Raw genomic sequence first — 13,539 nt, 5'->3', positions numbered from 1 at the left:
AAGAAAGCTTTTGGTATGCTGGCCTTTATAAATCAGAGCATTGAGTATTGGAGTTGGGATGTGATGTTAAAATTGTAGAAGACATTAGCGAGGCCAGATTTGGAGTATTGTATACAGTTCTGGTTACTGAATTATAGGAAAGATGTCAATAGAGTACAGAGGAGATTTACCAGAATGTTACCTGGGTTTCAGCACCCAAGTTACAGAGAAAGGTTGAACAAGTTAGGTCTTCATTATTTGGACTGTAGAAGGTTCAGGGAGGACTTGATAGAGGTATTTAAAATTATGACGGGATAGACAGAGTTGACATGGTTAGGCTTTTTCCATTGAGAGTAGGGGAGATTCAAACAAGAGGACATGTGTTGAGAGTTAAGGGGCAAAAGTTTAGGGGGTAACACGAGGGGTAACTTCTTTACTCAGAGAGTGGTAACTGTGTGGAACGAGCTTCCAGTGGAAGTGGTAGAGACAGGTTCGATTTTGTCATTTAAAAAAAATTGGATAGGTATATGTACAGGAAAGGAATGGAGGGTTATGGGCAGAGTGCAGGTAAGTGGGATTAGGTGAGAGTAAGCGTTCAGCACCGGCTAGAAGGGCCAAGATGGCCCGTTTCCATGCTGTAATTGTTATATGGTTTTACCGCATACGATTCTGGTCTCCATATCTGACAGCGGGGAGTTTTTACACATACGGGGACAAACTGCAGGTCACCCCAGCTGATACGGGTGTTTCTCCTGTTCAGATGGCGGTGAGGAGGGTGTTGATCTCGGGTTTGTGTAAATCAAGGGCCGGTTACAGTGGGAAAGGGCCGGGACCGAGCCGGACAGCTGGAGGCTCTGGGCTCTCCAGTCTTTCATCCCTGGTTTTAGTTTTGCACTGAGTCAGGATCGCGTGATCAGTTTGCTCTGGTTCCCCAAGCTGGGAGGGTGGACATGGGTGAAGTTGGTGTAGGGTGAATGGTTAGAAGGGTGTGGGGGCACTGGCAGGACGGAGGGTGGTTGGGGTACTGTGGGTTATCAGATGCAACATGACCTGGGTGGATGGGCAAGGGGTAAATTACGTTGTCAAAGAGGGTGGATGTGGTCCACAGGATCAGACAGTTCAGCTCACGTGTCCTTTCAGGAGGCCACAAGTCTCTCTTCATCTTAATCACTGACTAATCTTCCTGTTAACATTGAGTTTGTTACAGAGTCCCAGAGTCTGGGAATGGCTGGGTGGTAGGAGGCACAGGGTGATGGTGAGAGGCTGTTTCTTGGACTCAAGTCCCGTGCTTAGTGACGTTTTCTGGGGTTACGCCCATTGCTACTTGTCATCTATGTACTTGAGAAAGTACAGGGTATGGGTAGAGAGTTTGCAGCAAGTTCAAACAAATACTGTTTTTGAAAGACAGTCAGCATAAATACTCCCCTCTCTTTCCCTCTCCCCACTCAGAACTGACCAAAAGCTACATCAGAGGATGCAAGATCTTGAACTGAGTAACCACTGTGAGGGAATGGGAGTGGTTTCAAAGGGCTGGGCTGCTGGAAGCACATTACCAGACCTGGAGTGATTGCAACTGGGTCTGACAGAGGCATAACTGGTACTTCTGGGCACATTCGGTCTCACTCCAACTATTTCCTACCTTCCTTTGTACAGGTATGTAATGTCTAAAGGACCAGTGTTTGAGTAAATGAGACTCACCAAACTTTCTCCCGACTGAATCACTGGAATCTCTGAGTCAGATGGGTTCTCTCCAGTTGAAGCTCTCAGTCCTCGTGCTGGTTCACTTGTTGCTGTTCCCTCGTCTTCAGTCGTGGTTTGCCTCCAGTTGGGGTATTTCTTCAAATAAATCTCTCACCACAGGTCTAACTTTAACCAGAGAGACAATGAAGCACATTAATAATGAAAAGGAGAACTAAACATTTCTGCTTAATGTTACTAAGAACAAAACTCACTGAAATTTAAACGTTGAAGGCAGATTTAATGATCTCAGTGAACAATCTTTTATTGTCCCTCACATGTCACAGAATGATATGGGATAAGAAGGAGCCATCATTCAGTCACGGTAAGACATAAGACACAGGAACAGAATTAGATGATTCGATCTACTCAACCCACCACTCAACCACGGCTGATTTTTATTCCAACACCATATTCCTGTCTTCCTCCTGTAACCCTGAAGCTACTTAGCAATCATGAATATATTAATCTCTGTCATAAATATACCCAAATCGCAGCCTCAGCCAACCTCTGTGGCAACAAATTCCACAGATCAGACATCTTTTGGCCAAATTTTTTTTTTCATCTGAGTTTTAAGGGGAAGCATCTTTATTCTGAGACTCTGTCAGATCACAGACTCTCAGTCTAATGGAAACATCCTCTCCATGTCGACTGTATCCAGGCTTTTCTGCATTTGGTAGGTTTACTTAACCATACATCCTCCACCACCCCCACCGTCCCTCTGAACTCCATCGAGCACAGGTCCAGAACCATCAAATGCTCCTCATGCATAACACCGATCATTCCTGAGATTATTTATGTAAAGCTTGTTAGCAACAACTCTACTGAACACATTTCCAGGAATAACGGACAAATTGGTACCAGGATAATTTAAAGGGAAACGTTGTGCTTTCTTTACTGTTCTACTATCACATGTGTTGGCACGTGGCCAAGTGGTTAAGGCTTTTGTCTAGAGATCTGAAGGTTGCTAGTTCGAGCCTTGGCAGAGGTTGCCTGTGTGTCCTTGAGTGACGACACCGGTGCCAAGCTGTATGGGTCCTAATGGCATTCCCTTGGACAACATCGGTGGCGTGGAGAGGGCAGACTTGCAGAGTCTAACAGAGGCCTACAAACTATCACAGCCAATTTCATTTCCAGGTTAAGACAGGTCCATTTCATGAAATATAAACCAAGAAATAAAAAGAAACTGGAATTACCAGAAACACTCAGCAAGTAAGGAACAGCTTACAATACAATTCAATTAATAACATTTCATCAGAATGACTTCAAATATTTTCAGTTTTTAGTGCAGATCTTTAGCACAGCTGCCTGATTTCCACTGTGTGACAGTAAGGGGGGGGGGGATTTCCAAACACAGTTTGAACACCAAACTCAGGGTCTATTTCTACTGTTGTAAACACGGAACAGCCCATTTACTCACAGCCTCTTCCTGTGAGGGATGGAATGGGAACTCATGCTCTCCTCAGATAGGGAGTCATTGCTTCCAAAGGAACTCCAGAAACAAACATCTGATCCCAGACCAGAAATACTCGATCAACACCTCACAAGCCCAAGCAGCTCAATCCCGGGTCCACTTTACCTGGATCAAAAACCGTGATCTCCCAGGACCCAACCTCACAGACTCACACAGCTGAACCTGCCACTCACCGACCCCGAGAGTCTGACACATCGTCCCCACATCTTACACTGGGTAGTGCAATCTAGGATTTCACCACAAACAATGTCCAGCTGCTCGAAATTTCTGCTTCATTGCAGGACGAGCATCCAGCCCCTTCTGTAGAAGCTCAAACCAAAGTCAAAGCCAAAACACCAGCAGTTTCATTTGCCTGGAATGCCAATCACAGGATTAGAGCCCAAGCACCAACTCTCCCAGTACTCTTTGCTGCCAGTAAAATGCTGCAGTGTGTCAGCCCGTCACTGTTCATAAACTAGCACCTCCACACCAATGCACAACACAACTGGGACCTGATGACCCTCTGGCATTCCAGCTAACAATAACCGATTCTGGAAATGACTCAGCGAGGCCAAAGGTACAAAAGAACACTTCACAATGAAGACAAGGGTTGGAAGAAAGTTTGCTGATATATAACATTGAGGAGGTGGGATACAAGGTGGACTGAGGATGACCCAGATGGTTGATGTATATCACTGAAGCGGGGTTGGGTGGTGTGAGGAGACTGGACAGAGGTTGAACAAGATGAGCAGATGGAACCAGGTGGGAGAAGGGATCAAGGACAATCACTGATGGTCCTCCAGCAACACATAGGTACTGAATGAATAGTACATACTATTGTATAAAAGATTCTAAAATGACAGAATTAGCAAAAATAACAAGAACTTTGCCAGATATACTTTGACCCTCACCAAAATTTTTATCAACACACCGTAGAAAGTTTCGCATCCGGACACTTCATGCTTTGCATGGTAACTACTCTGCCCGTGACTGCGAGGAACTGGTAAGACCTTTGGATCCAGATCAGCACATCACAGAAACCATCTTCCCCCCGAGACTTCCCAGTCCCTCGGTAAAGCAGGCAGTGAAATCAAAGATCCCCACAATCTGGGACGTTCTCCTTTCTCACCCACCCCAGTCCGGGAGAAGACACAACCGCCATAAAGCTCCAGGACAAATATGAGGAGCCTCAGGAAGCGAGGCGAGTTCGGGGGAAGTTGACGGGACTCAGTGGCCAACATCAGATTTCCCAACACAACATGGAGGATGCGTGACCACCCACCTGGAGATTGTGAACATGCACAAAGAGATTGTTACATCTGCGGTTAAATGGGAGGGGCAAATGGGATCACGTGACCGGTGGGGTATAACACCCCAGGCATAGACTCCAGCTTCCCAGCATTCTGTGGAAATAAACAGATGCGCCTCACATCTCCTCTCACCTTAAATGTGTCAGACATTTCAAACCCCCAGGAAAAAACATACCCTCTGTCCACTCTATCTATTCCTCTCGTAATCTGATCAACATCCATCCAGCCTCACCCCAGCCTGCGCCGTTCTGGAGAAAACAACACAAGTTTGTCCAGCCTCCCGTTATAGCTCATGCTCTCTAATCCAGGCAGTGTCCTGGTAAACCTCTTCTGCGCCCTCTCCAAAGCCCCGACATCCTTCCGAGAATGGGAGCGACCAGAACTGTATGAAACACTCCAGATGTGGTCTATCTAGTTTTACAAAGCTGCAACACAACTTCATGACTTTTGAACTCAGTGCTTCAACTAATAAAGACAACCGTGCCATTTGTCTTCTTAACCACCCGATCAATCTGTGCAGTCTCTTTCAGGGAGCGATGAACTTGGAGTCTAAGATCCCTCTGATCATCGACACTGTTCAGGATTTTGCATTTAACACTGTACTGTCTCATACATTCAGGGGTGCAGTGCTAGCAAAGCTCACCGGAGCGCCGCGCCGACACCTCTGTAAAAAAGTCAAAATAAACAAGCACGGAATTTAACAACCCCGGATATTAAATAGAGGGAATTTTACGGAAGCGGGGTTGTTGGCTGGTGGGGAAAAATACCACTAATAACATTAGGATATTTGATCGTTTTTGGTGAAATCCTGGAGCTGTGACTGTTTTTAATTTAGGTACTTGTGAAATTCCTTCTCACTCGACCCGTTATCCAAGGAAGCTGGGGAATACCTGTACACAAATGCGAGCATTTTTCCGCTCTTTCCAATTTGTACCATTGGATACCAGGAAGGAGCTATATTAAGCACGGAATGAGCATCGAAACCTATGTTTAAGAGTCGAAAATAATGAAACAAAAATTCACTGCTCGCTCATCTTCGGCCTGATTTTGATGAAATATTCAAGGTAATCATCCAAAATCCTCTTCTACACCTGGATAAATTTAGTTTTGTTTTGGAAGCCAAATGGAAAAAAAAAATTCTAGGCTACAAGCTAGTTTTACGTCATTTCATATCATTAGTAGCTGATTAACTCCTTGGCCTCGCTCCACCAACTGTAGTTGATTGAAAAGAGGCTCTTTTTCTCTTTGTGTTGACAGGAAAAAGAGTAATTTAGTGAGGCAATGAACGAGATGAAATGCATTTCCAAATCTCCCAAATGGTTGTTCTCCTCCCATTAACATTTGCCACTTCCACAATACAATATTTTCTATTCGTATATTGCGATAATAATTTATGTAAAGATTCAAGCTTCTTTAACTTTTTATATATTTAAACACTGAACAGGATGTACAAAGTTCGAACCATGTAACACCTGACGTCAGAGGATATTTTGAGTATCGACACTCACAGGTACACTTCAATATATTCAGAAAGGTATGGAGCAGTGGACCCAGAATGAAGTGATAAGCAGGTGAGAGGACGTACAAAGACAGAGAGGATGAGAGGGAGTGGGAGGGAGGGGTGTGAGGTAAATTTGTTCACCGGAGGGGGAAATCGATATTCATGCCATCAGGTTGGGTGGGGGCACCCAGACGGAATATAAGTTGCTGATCCTGCACCCTGAGGGTGGCCTCAACTTGGCAAGGGATGGGATGACACGTCGGAACGGGAATGGGAATCGGAATTGAAATGTTTGGACATCGGGAAGTCCCGCTCGGAGTGGATAGTTCAAAGGTTAATTTATTACCAAAGCAGGTATTCATAAATAACGCTGAGATTTTTTCTTCTCCAGAGAAGCACGAAACAAAGAAAGCATGAAAGTCGTTCAGAGAGAAAAAAAATGAAACTCCCTCCACACCCCCCGCATCAAAAAGGACGGCATCCCGATCATCAACCCCCAAAACCCACCACTCCCGCACAAAAGGGTAGAAAAATATCGACACCCGTTATAAAACATTCCTACCCGACACAACTGCGGAGGAGCCGGTGTCACCAGTGTCGAGGCGACCGCATCGGGAGCAGCGGACACAATGGGCGACCCCGGAAGATTCACAGGTGAAGTGTCGCCTCACCTGGAAGGATGTTTGGACAACGGAGAGAGTTCGGCCGTCCGGCCCTTTCACTGTGACACCCCGAACTCCACATCAAATCCGTCCAAACGAATCTGGGCGAACTTTAATGACCAATAAATATAATTCCTCTCAGCGATCAGCTGTCTGAGTGATTCCCTGACTCTGAGAGGAAGGGGTATCTATGGTCCATACTGTCAGGGTGTTGAGTTTACCAGGAGACAAAGACTGCAGGGACGAGAGGTTTTCTGTTGACTAATACAATGTGTGTGGACCCCGCTGGCAATTCTGGTGTTGTGACCCGAATCGAGACAAACACCACGCTGCCCATTCCACTAACACGGCACAGCCGGACACATAACAGGGGACTTTACATCTCACAACACTGGATTCCGTGATTAATGTTTTTGTCTCACCGAAAAGTCCATTAACCCTAGCCCTGCAATATGGTGTAAAATCCCGCTCCCCATATTAACACGGGTTATACAGACCAAAGAACAAACTGCCGGAGGAACTCAGTGGGTCGGACAGCATCTGTGGAGGGAAATGGACCGTCAACATTTCGCGCCGAGACCCTCCCTCTGGACTGAGAGTGGACGGGAAATAGTCAGAGAAAAGAGGTGAGGGGTGGGGATGGGGCAAGAGCTTGGGAGTGAGAGGTGGATCCAGGTGAGGGGGGAGGTGGAAGGTGAAAATAGTGACAAGGGTGGGAGGTGAGTGGTGGGGGCAACACGGGGCTGCAGAAGATGGAAATTAATTCCATAGAGGATGAACAAAGAGGTTAGAGAGTATTTGTTATAGAGAGTGCAATGAAGATTCACCTGACTGATCCCTGGAGCGGTGGGGTCATAACCTGAAGAAAGATCAAATGTGATAACTCTAAATGTCATTTAGAGAGTCGAGGACTGAGAGGTGAACACATCGAAATGCAAAGCATCTTTACCGGTTGAATCAGGGATCCCAGTCTCTGAAAAAGGGAATGGGAATCGAGCCCGTGACTCTGTGACCTGGGGGTGGAGGGAAAGGGATCGGGGTAGATATGGTGTGGAAAAGTAGACATGTATCTGGTGTAAATATGGAATAACGTGGGGAATGCGGCGGATGGGTCGGGCAGTGTGTGAGGGGAGAGGAGCAGAGTCATCGGTTCAGGTCGGAGTCCCTCCACCCGTCACCTGATCCCGTTTCCTGTTCACGTTTTTCTGCAGATCTGCAGCATTTGCGGGTCACTGCTCTACGTGTCCGTGTAGCTTCACCTTTGTCCCCTTCAGACAACGCAGTGAGATCCGGATCAAATAGTTCCACACAATTAGAATAGTTTATTACATTTTTTTTCTATTTTTGTACTATATATATACTTATTTTAAATCACAATTGTTAAAATCTTTTGTTAAGAATTAGGTTCTACTGCTACCGCAGAGACAACGAATTTCATGGCATATTCCGGTGCTATTAAACTTGATTCTGATATTAATATGGGAGACCCACCACCGGTCACCTGATCCCAGTTACCACAGATCGTAATGTGAGATTGAAGCATCTTCCATATATTTGCTTTCCACAGAAATGACAACAGGTCAGTTTCCTTCTGTGGTTCCGGAGCAGAAGCTCAGTCTGTCTAATATTTCCACACAATTAAAGTGGGGAATTTGTTTATTCTCATAACGTACTGAGCTACAGTGAAAATCTTGCCTGATGTACCATCCACACAGATCGATACATTACACAGTTTATTGAGCTCATATACAACAAAAAAATAACTGTAACAAAGCATTATGGCTGCAGAGAAAGTGCAGTGCAGATAGACATATGGTGCAGGGTCACGTCGCGTTGCATTGTGAGGCCGAGTCTATTTTATCTTTCATTTGGCTTATAACTGCAGACAGGAAGCCATCCTTCAGCCTGGTTGTACACCAGGTACACCTTTAAGGCTTTTGTATCTCTCTGCCAATGTGGCAGCGGGTTTGCAGCAAGAATGTCCAGGTTGTGAGGATCTTTGAGTACATAGCCTGCTTTTCCGAGGGAGGGGAAGTGTAGGGAGAGTCCATGGAGTGGAGGCTTGTTTCTCTGATGTTCTCTGCTCTCCAAAGTTCTCTGCAGTTCCTTGCAGTCATGGGCAGAGCAGTAGCCATACAAAGGCATGAAGTATCGACAAGGAGCTCAGAGACCGCGGCCTTCACCCTGCCTTGTGTAGCTGGATCCTGGACTTCCTGTCAGATCGCCGGCAGGTGGTAAGAGTGGGCTCCATCTCCTCTGTCTCGCTGACCCTCAGGACACATAACCCACAGGGTTGTCTCTTTTGCCCTGTCATTTACTTTCTGTGCACCCATGACTTATGTTGCCACCCACAGCTCCAATCTGCTAATTAAATTTGCTCAGAATACTACATTGATTGGCCTAATCTCAAATACTGATAACAATCGATCAAATGCCTCCTGACAAGGTTCAGTCCAAACAAACTTTTCACCCTTCTTCAGGAGATTAATCAGAGGAAGAGCAATAGCAGCAAAGTTCTTACAGAACTTACGATAATATCCATCCATTCCCAGAAATCTTCTAAGAGCCTTCTTAGCAGTCAGAATAGGAACTTGAGAAATTGCCTGGACTTTTGCCTGAACAGGAGCCAACTTGCCTTGACCTACAACATAGCCAAGACAGGTCACAGAGGCATGGCCATATTCACTCTTAGCCAAGTTAACTGTAAGGCTGGCCTGGGAAAGCCTGTCAAACAGCTTCTCTACTGCAGAGATATGCTCTTCCCAAGTGTCATTCCCTGTGACTAAGTCATCAATATAGGCATCTGTGTGTTCTAACCCTCGAATTTCAAAATCAATCATTCTCTGGAATGTTCCTGGAGCATTTTTCTTTCCAAAAGGCAAAACATTGTATTCATACAACCCAGATGGTGTCACAAATGCAGAACTTTCTCTACCTCTGTCCGTCAATGGAACACACCAATACCCTGTCAACAGATCAATCTTTGTAAGAAATTAGCTATTCCAACCTTATCGATGCAATCATCCGCCCTAGGGATAGCATAGGCATCTGTTTTTGTTACTGCATTTACCTTCCCATAATCAGTGCCTCTGAGACCTACTGAATCTGTTTCCACACTTACAACAATTGCTCAGCCAATTTACATTTTCTACGTTCATGCGATATGGGTGTTGTTTAATCGGTTTGGCTTGACCAATATCTGCATCATGTACTGAGACCGTGATTAGCCTGGGAACATCGGGAAATAAATCTTTAAACTTCAGAATTAATTCCTTCAGCTGTTGTTGTTGCTTTGGCTGCAGATGAGACAACTTGTTATCAATGTTTTCTGGAACATCGGAGTTCATTAGTCTAACTGGGACCATGTTTGGCTTGTGAAAAGTCTCAGACGAGTCAATTGTTTCATTCTCAGGGTTGCCAGATTCATATATTTTGACAACAACACTCACAGATGGTGCCTGATTGTCAAAATAAGGCTTTATCATATTTATGTGTACCAGCTGTGTTAGTTTATGTCGGTCGTGTGTTGTAATAACATAATTCACATCATTAAATTGAGAGACTATTTCATACGGTCTATTGAATTTCACCTGAAGTGGATTCGTCAACATAAGGCAAGCACCTTATCCCCCACCTGGTATTTTCTTTCGCAACCTTGCTTATCAAATCAACACTTCATTTTGTTTTGAGAAGTCTTTAAGTTTTGTTTCGCTAGACTACAGAATTGGTGTAGTTTATTTTTGAACTTTAAAACATAGTCTAACAAGTTAACATGTACATCCCCAGCAATCCACCGCTCCTTTTACAAGGTCAAAGGTCACCTCACTCTGCGACCAAATACGAGTTCAAATGGAGTAAAGCCCAATGATTCCTGAACCGACTCTCTTACTGCGAACAAAAGCAAATGTATTCCTTCATCCTAGTCGTTTCCATTTTCAACACAGTATGTCTTGATCATTTCATGTCTTGAGCGTAGAGTGAAATTTTTCTAAAGCCCCTTGTGATTCCGGATGGTATGTAGATGATGTAATTTGTTTTGCTCCCAGTTCATAAACTACCTGCTGGAATAACCCAGATGTAAAATTACTTCCTCGATCAGACTGGATTTCTTGAGGCAAATCGAATAAAGTAAAAAAAAACTCGGTAAGAGCCTTCGACACATTTTTAGCTTTAATATTTCTGAGAGGCATTGCCTCTGGGAATCTGAATGCAGTACACATAATAGTTAGCAGTGGGGCCACTGGGATGACCTGATTAGGTTTAGCCACAACTTGACAAGTTTGACAAATCCCAGCATTAATTTCTGGTTTACCCTGGTTATCCCTGCTACTCTTTTCGAAACTCTTATTCAGGGTAAACATAACCTTATGAGTTAAAGCAAACTGATCTGCTAATCTAGCAGACTCCTGCATAGTGGCAGCATCATTTCCATCTAAATACATCTTTATGTCATCAGAGACACACTTTTTGAATTCTTCAATTAAAACCAACTCTTTCAAGCTGTTAAAATCATCATTTACATTTTTATATGTGCACCAGCAGGAAATACACACAAATTTCTCATAAGCAAATTCCATATACGTCTGGTTCACAGATTTCTACAAATGTCTAAACTTTTGCCTGTATGCTTCTGGGACCAACTCATAAGCTCTGAGCACAGCCTGTTTCACTAGGTCATAATGTGTGGTGCATGACCAGCTGGTTAAGGTGTTGAACTAGCGATCTGAAGGTCATGATTTCGAGCCTCAGCCAAGGCAGCGTGAGTGTCTTTGAGCAAAGCAGTGAACCACACACTGCTCCTGCACGTTTATAGCCCAGTGGTGCTGATTGGTGCAGTATAAATAATCAGCTGCTTCATCAACTGTCAAAGCAGAATAGGCTTGCTGAGCCTTCCCCTTTGTTATACTTTATGAGACAATTTTCTGTCTGTTTTTCTGCCTCTCTAGCCTCAAACTGCCTCTGCCTTTCCGCAGCCTCCATCTTTAATTTTTCTCACTTGTACTGGAGCTCAAGCTCACTTGTTTACTTTCAGGAAACACCTCCAACTCCTCCACTTTAAACACACTCTCAGAAACATAATGTTCAGCTATTATCCTCTGCATCTGTGCCCTCCTCATTGTCAATTTCACCTTAGCAAGATGTAACCTTTCAGCAATACTCAACAACTCAACCCTTCTGGCGTCCTCTAATACCTCAGAGGTTGGCGCTTCCTGACATCGATCAACAAATTTTCTGCACAGAAATAAATCAAAAGAGATTTCCCCAATGAAATCGATAATTAATCAATCCTCAAATTTGATCATATCCCAGATGCAGGCCCCATTTTGTTATGAACCGTAATGCTTCAGAAACGAACCAGCAGCAATAGACTACTACTGGAGTCTGTTTTTGATGTGAAAACCACAATGCTAATTATATCCACTTATAATATAGTAACTTAGGCAAGTTAAACAACAATTAACAGTGTTATGTGTATGTATGTGTGTAAATATAACTCCCAAACTATTGAGCTCGGGGGAAACAAGACTTGGAGTCTTCAGATGGTAAAGTATGAAAGTTCAGTTCATCCACAAAATAGGTGATGAGAGAGATATTTGTAATTCAGGGTAAATGTCGAGAGAAGACTGTTATGTCAAACAGCAAGGGAGATAAGGCCGAGTACAGAGCTATGGTGGAAATCTTTGTCACATGGTACGAGCAGAATCATCTGCAGCTTAATGTGAAAAAGACTAAGGAGCTGGTGGTGGACCTGAGGAAGGCTAAGGCACCGGTGACCCCTGTTTCCATCCAAGGGGTCAGTGTGGACATGGTGGAAGATTACAAATACCTGGGCATACAAATTGACAATAAACTGGACTGGTCAAAGAACACTCAGGCTGTTTACAAGAAGGGTCAGAGCCGTCTCTATTTCCTGAGGATACTGAGGTCCTTTGACATCTACCAGACAATGCTGAGGATGTTCTACGAGGCTGTGGTGACTAGTGCTATCATGTTTGCTGTTGTGTGCTGGGGCAGCAGGCTGAGGGTAGCAGACACCAACAGAATCAACAAACTCATTTGTTATGCCAGTGATGTTCTGGGGGTGTAACTGCACTCTCTGGCGGTGGTGTCTGAAAAGAGGATGCTGTCCAAGTTGCATGCCATCTTGGACAATGACTCCCATCCGCTCCATAATGTACTGGTTAGGCACAGGAGTACATTCAGCCAGAGACTCATTTCACCGAGATGTAACACTGAGCATCACAGGAAGTCATTCCTGCCTGTGGCCATCAAACTTTTCTAATCTTCCCTCGGAGTGTCAGACACCCTGAGCCAATAGGCTGGTCCTGGACTTATTTCCACTTGCAAAGATAAACTTATTATTATTTAATTATTGATGGTTTTATATTGCTATATTTCTACACTATTTTTGGTTGGTGCGGCTGTAACGAAACTCAATTTCCCTCAGGATAAATAAAGTACGTCTGTCCGTCTGTCTGTTCTACAGGTTCCACAGTGTTAAAATGAGAGAACAGTTGCTGTAGATTTTATCCGTCATCTTTACAAATCTACATACGAATTTTCACCGAAAGTGACTTGTCATGAGGGGTATCATCTTCAAATGAATGACCACATCACACCCAGGCAAGGGTTAACACATAAGTGGTCTCCATAGGATATCCCAAATCAGATCCACTCCTATGTGTTAAATGAGGTGACAGCCACACATTCGATGTATGGTGAATCGATAATTAGCCCACCCTTGTGGGCAAAGGAAAGTTCCAAACAGTGACCCTTGGCCACTAGTTCCCTGGTTTCGATTCTTCCATTTTTCATCCGTCTCCATCTGACTCTGAGTGTCTGTGTCCTCAGTTAAAACTAAACAAGCTGCAAGTCAGACTGACAGTCCATATCAAA

At 44.3% G+C, this 13,539-nt stretch overlaps 1 protein-coding gene and 1 long non-coding RNA gene across 2 annotated transcripts in view; one reads left to right on the top strand and one right to left on the bottom strand.

The window, feature by feature from the left end:
• The window catches only part of LOC140720935 (uncharacterized), a 45,550-nt gene that overhangs the window by 13,009 nt on the left and 19,002 nt on the right, over window positions 1-13,539 (bottom strand). Inside the window, exon 3 of the mRNA XM_073035787.1 lies at window positions 1,678-1,845. The gene's annotated coding sequence lies outside the window, so the exon portion shown is untranslated. The remainder of the gene's footprint in view (window positions 1-1,677; window positions 1,846-13,539) is intronic.
• LOC140720943 (uncharacterized) lies at window positions 5,303-6,758 on the top strand. Its single transcript, XR_012097286.1, has 3 exons — window positions 5,303-5,543; window positions 5,924-5,989; window positions 6,372-6,758. It is a non-coding gene; the product is annotated as an uncharacterized lncRNA (long non-coding RNA).

The sequence above is a fragment of the Hemitrygon akajei genome, unplaced genomic scaffold (genome assembly GCF_048418815.1).
Source record: "Hemitrygon akajei unplaced genomic scaffold, sHemAka1.3 Scf000048, whole genome shotgun sequence".
Classification (NCBI taxonomy): domain Eukaryota; kingdom Metazoa; phylum Chordata; class Chondrichthyes; order Myliobatiformes; family Dasyatidae; genus Hemitrygon; species Hemitrygon akajei.
This window is presented reverse-complemented; position numbering and strand designations above follow the sequence as displayed.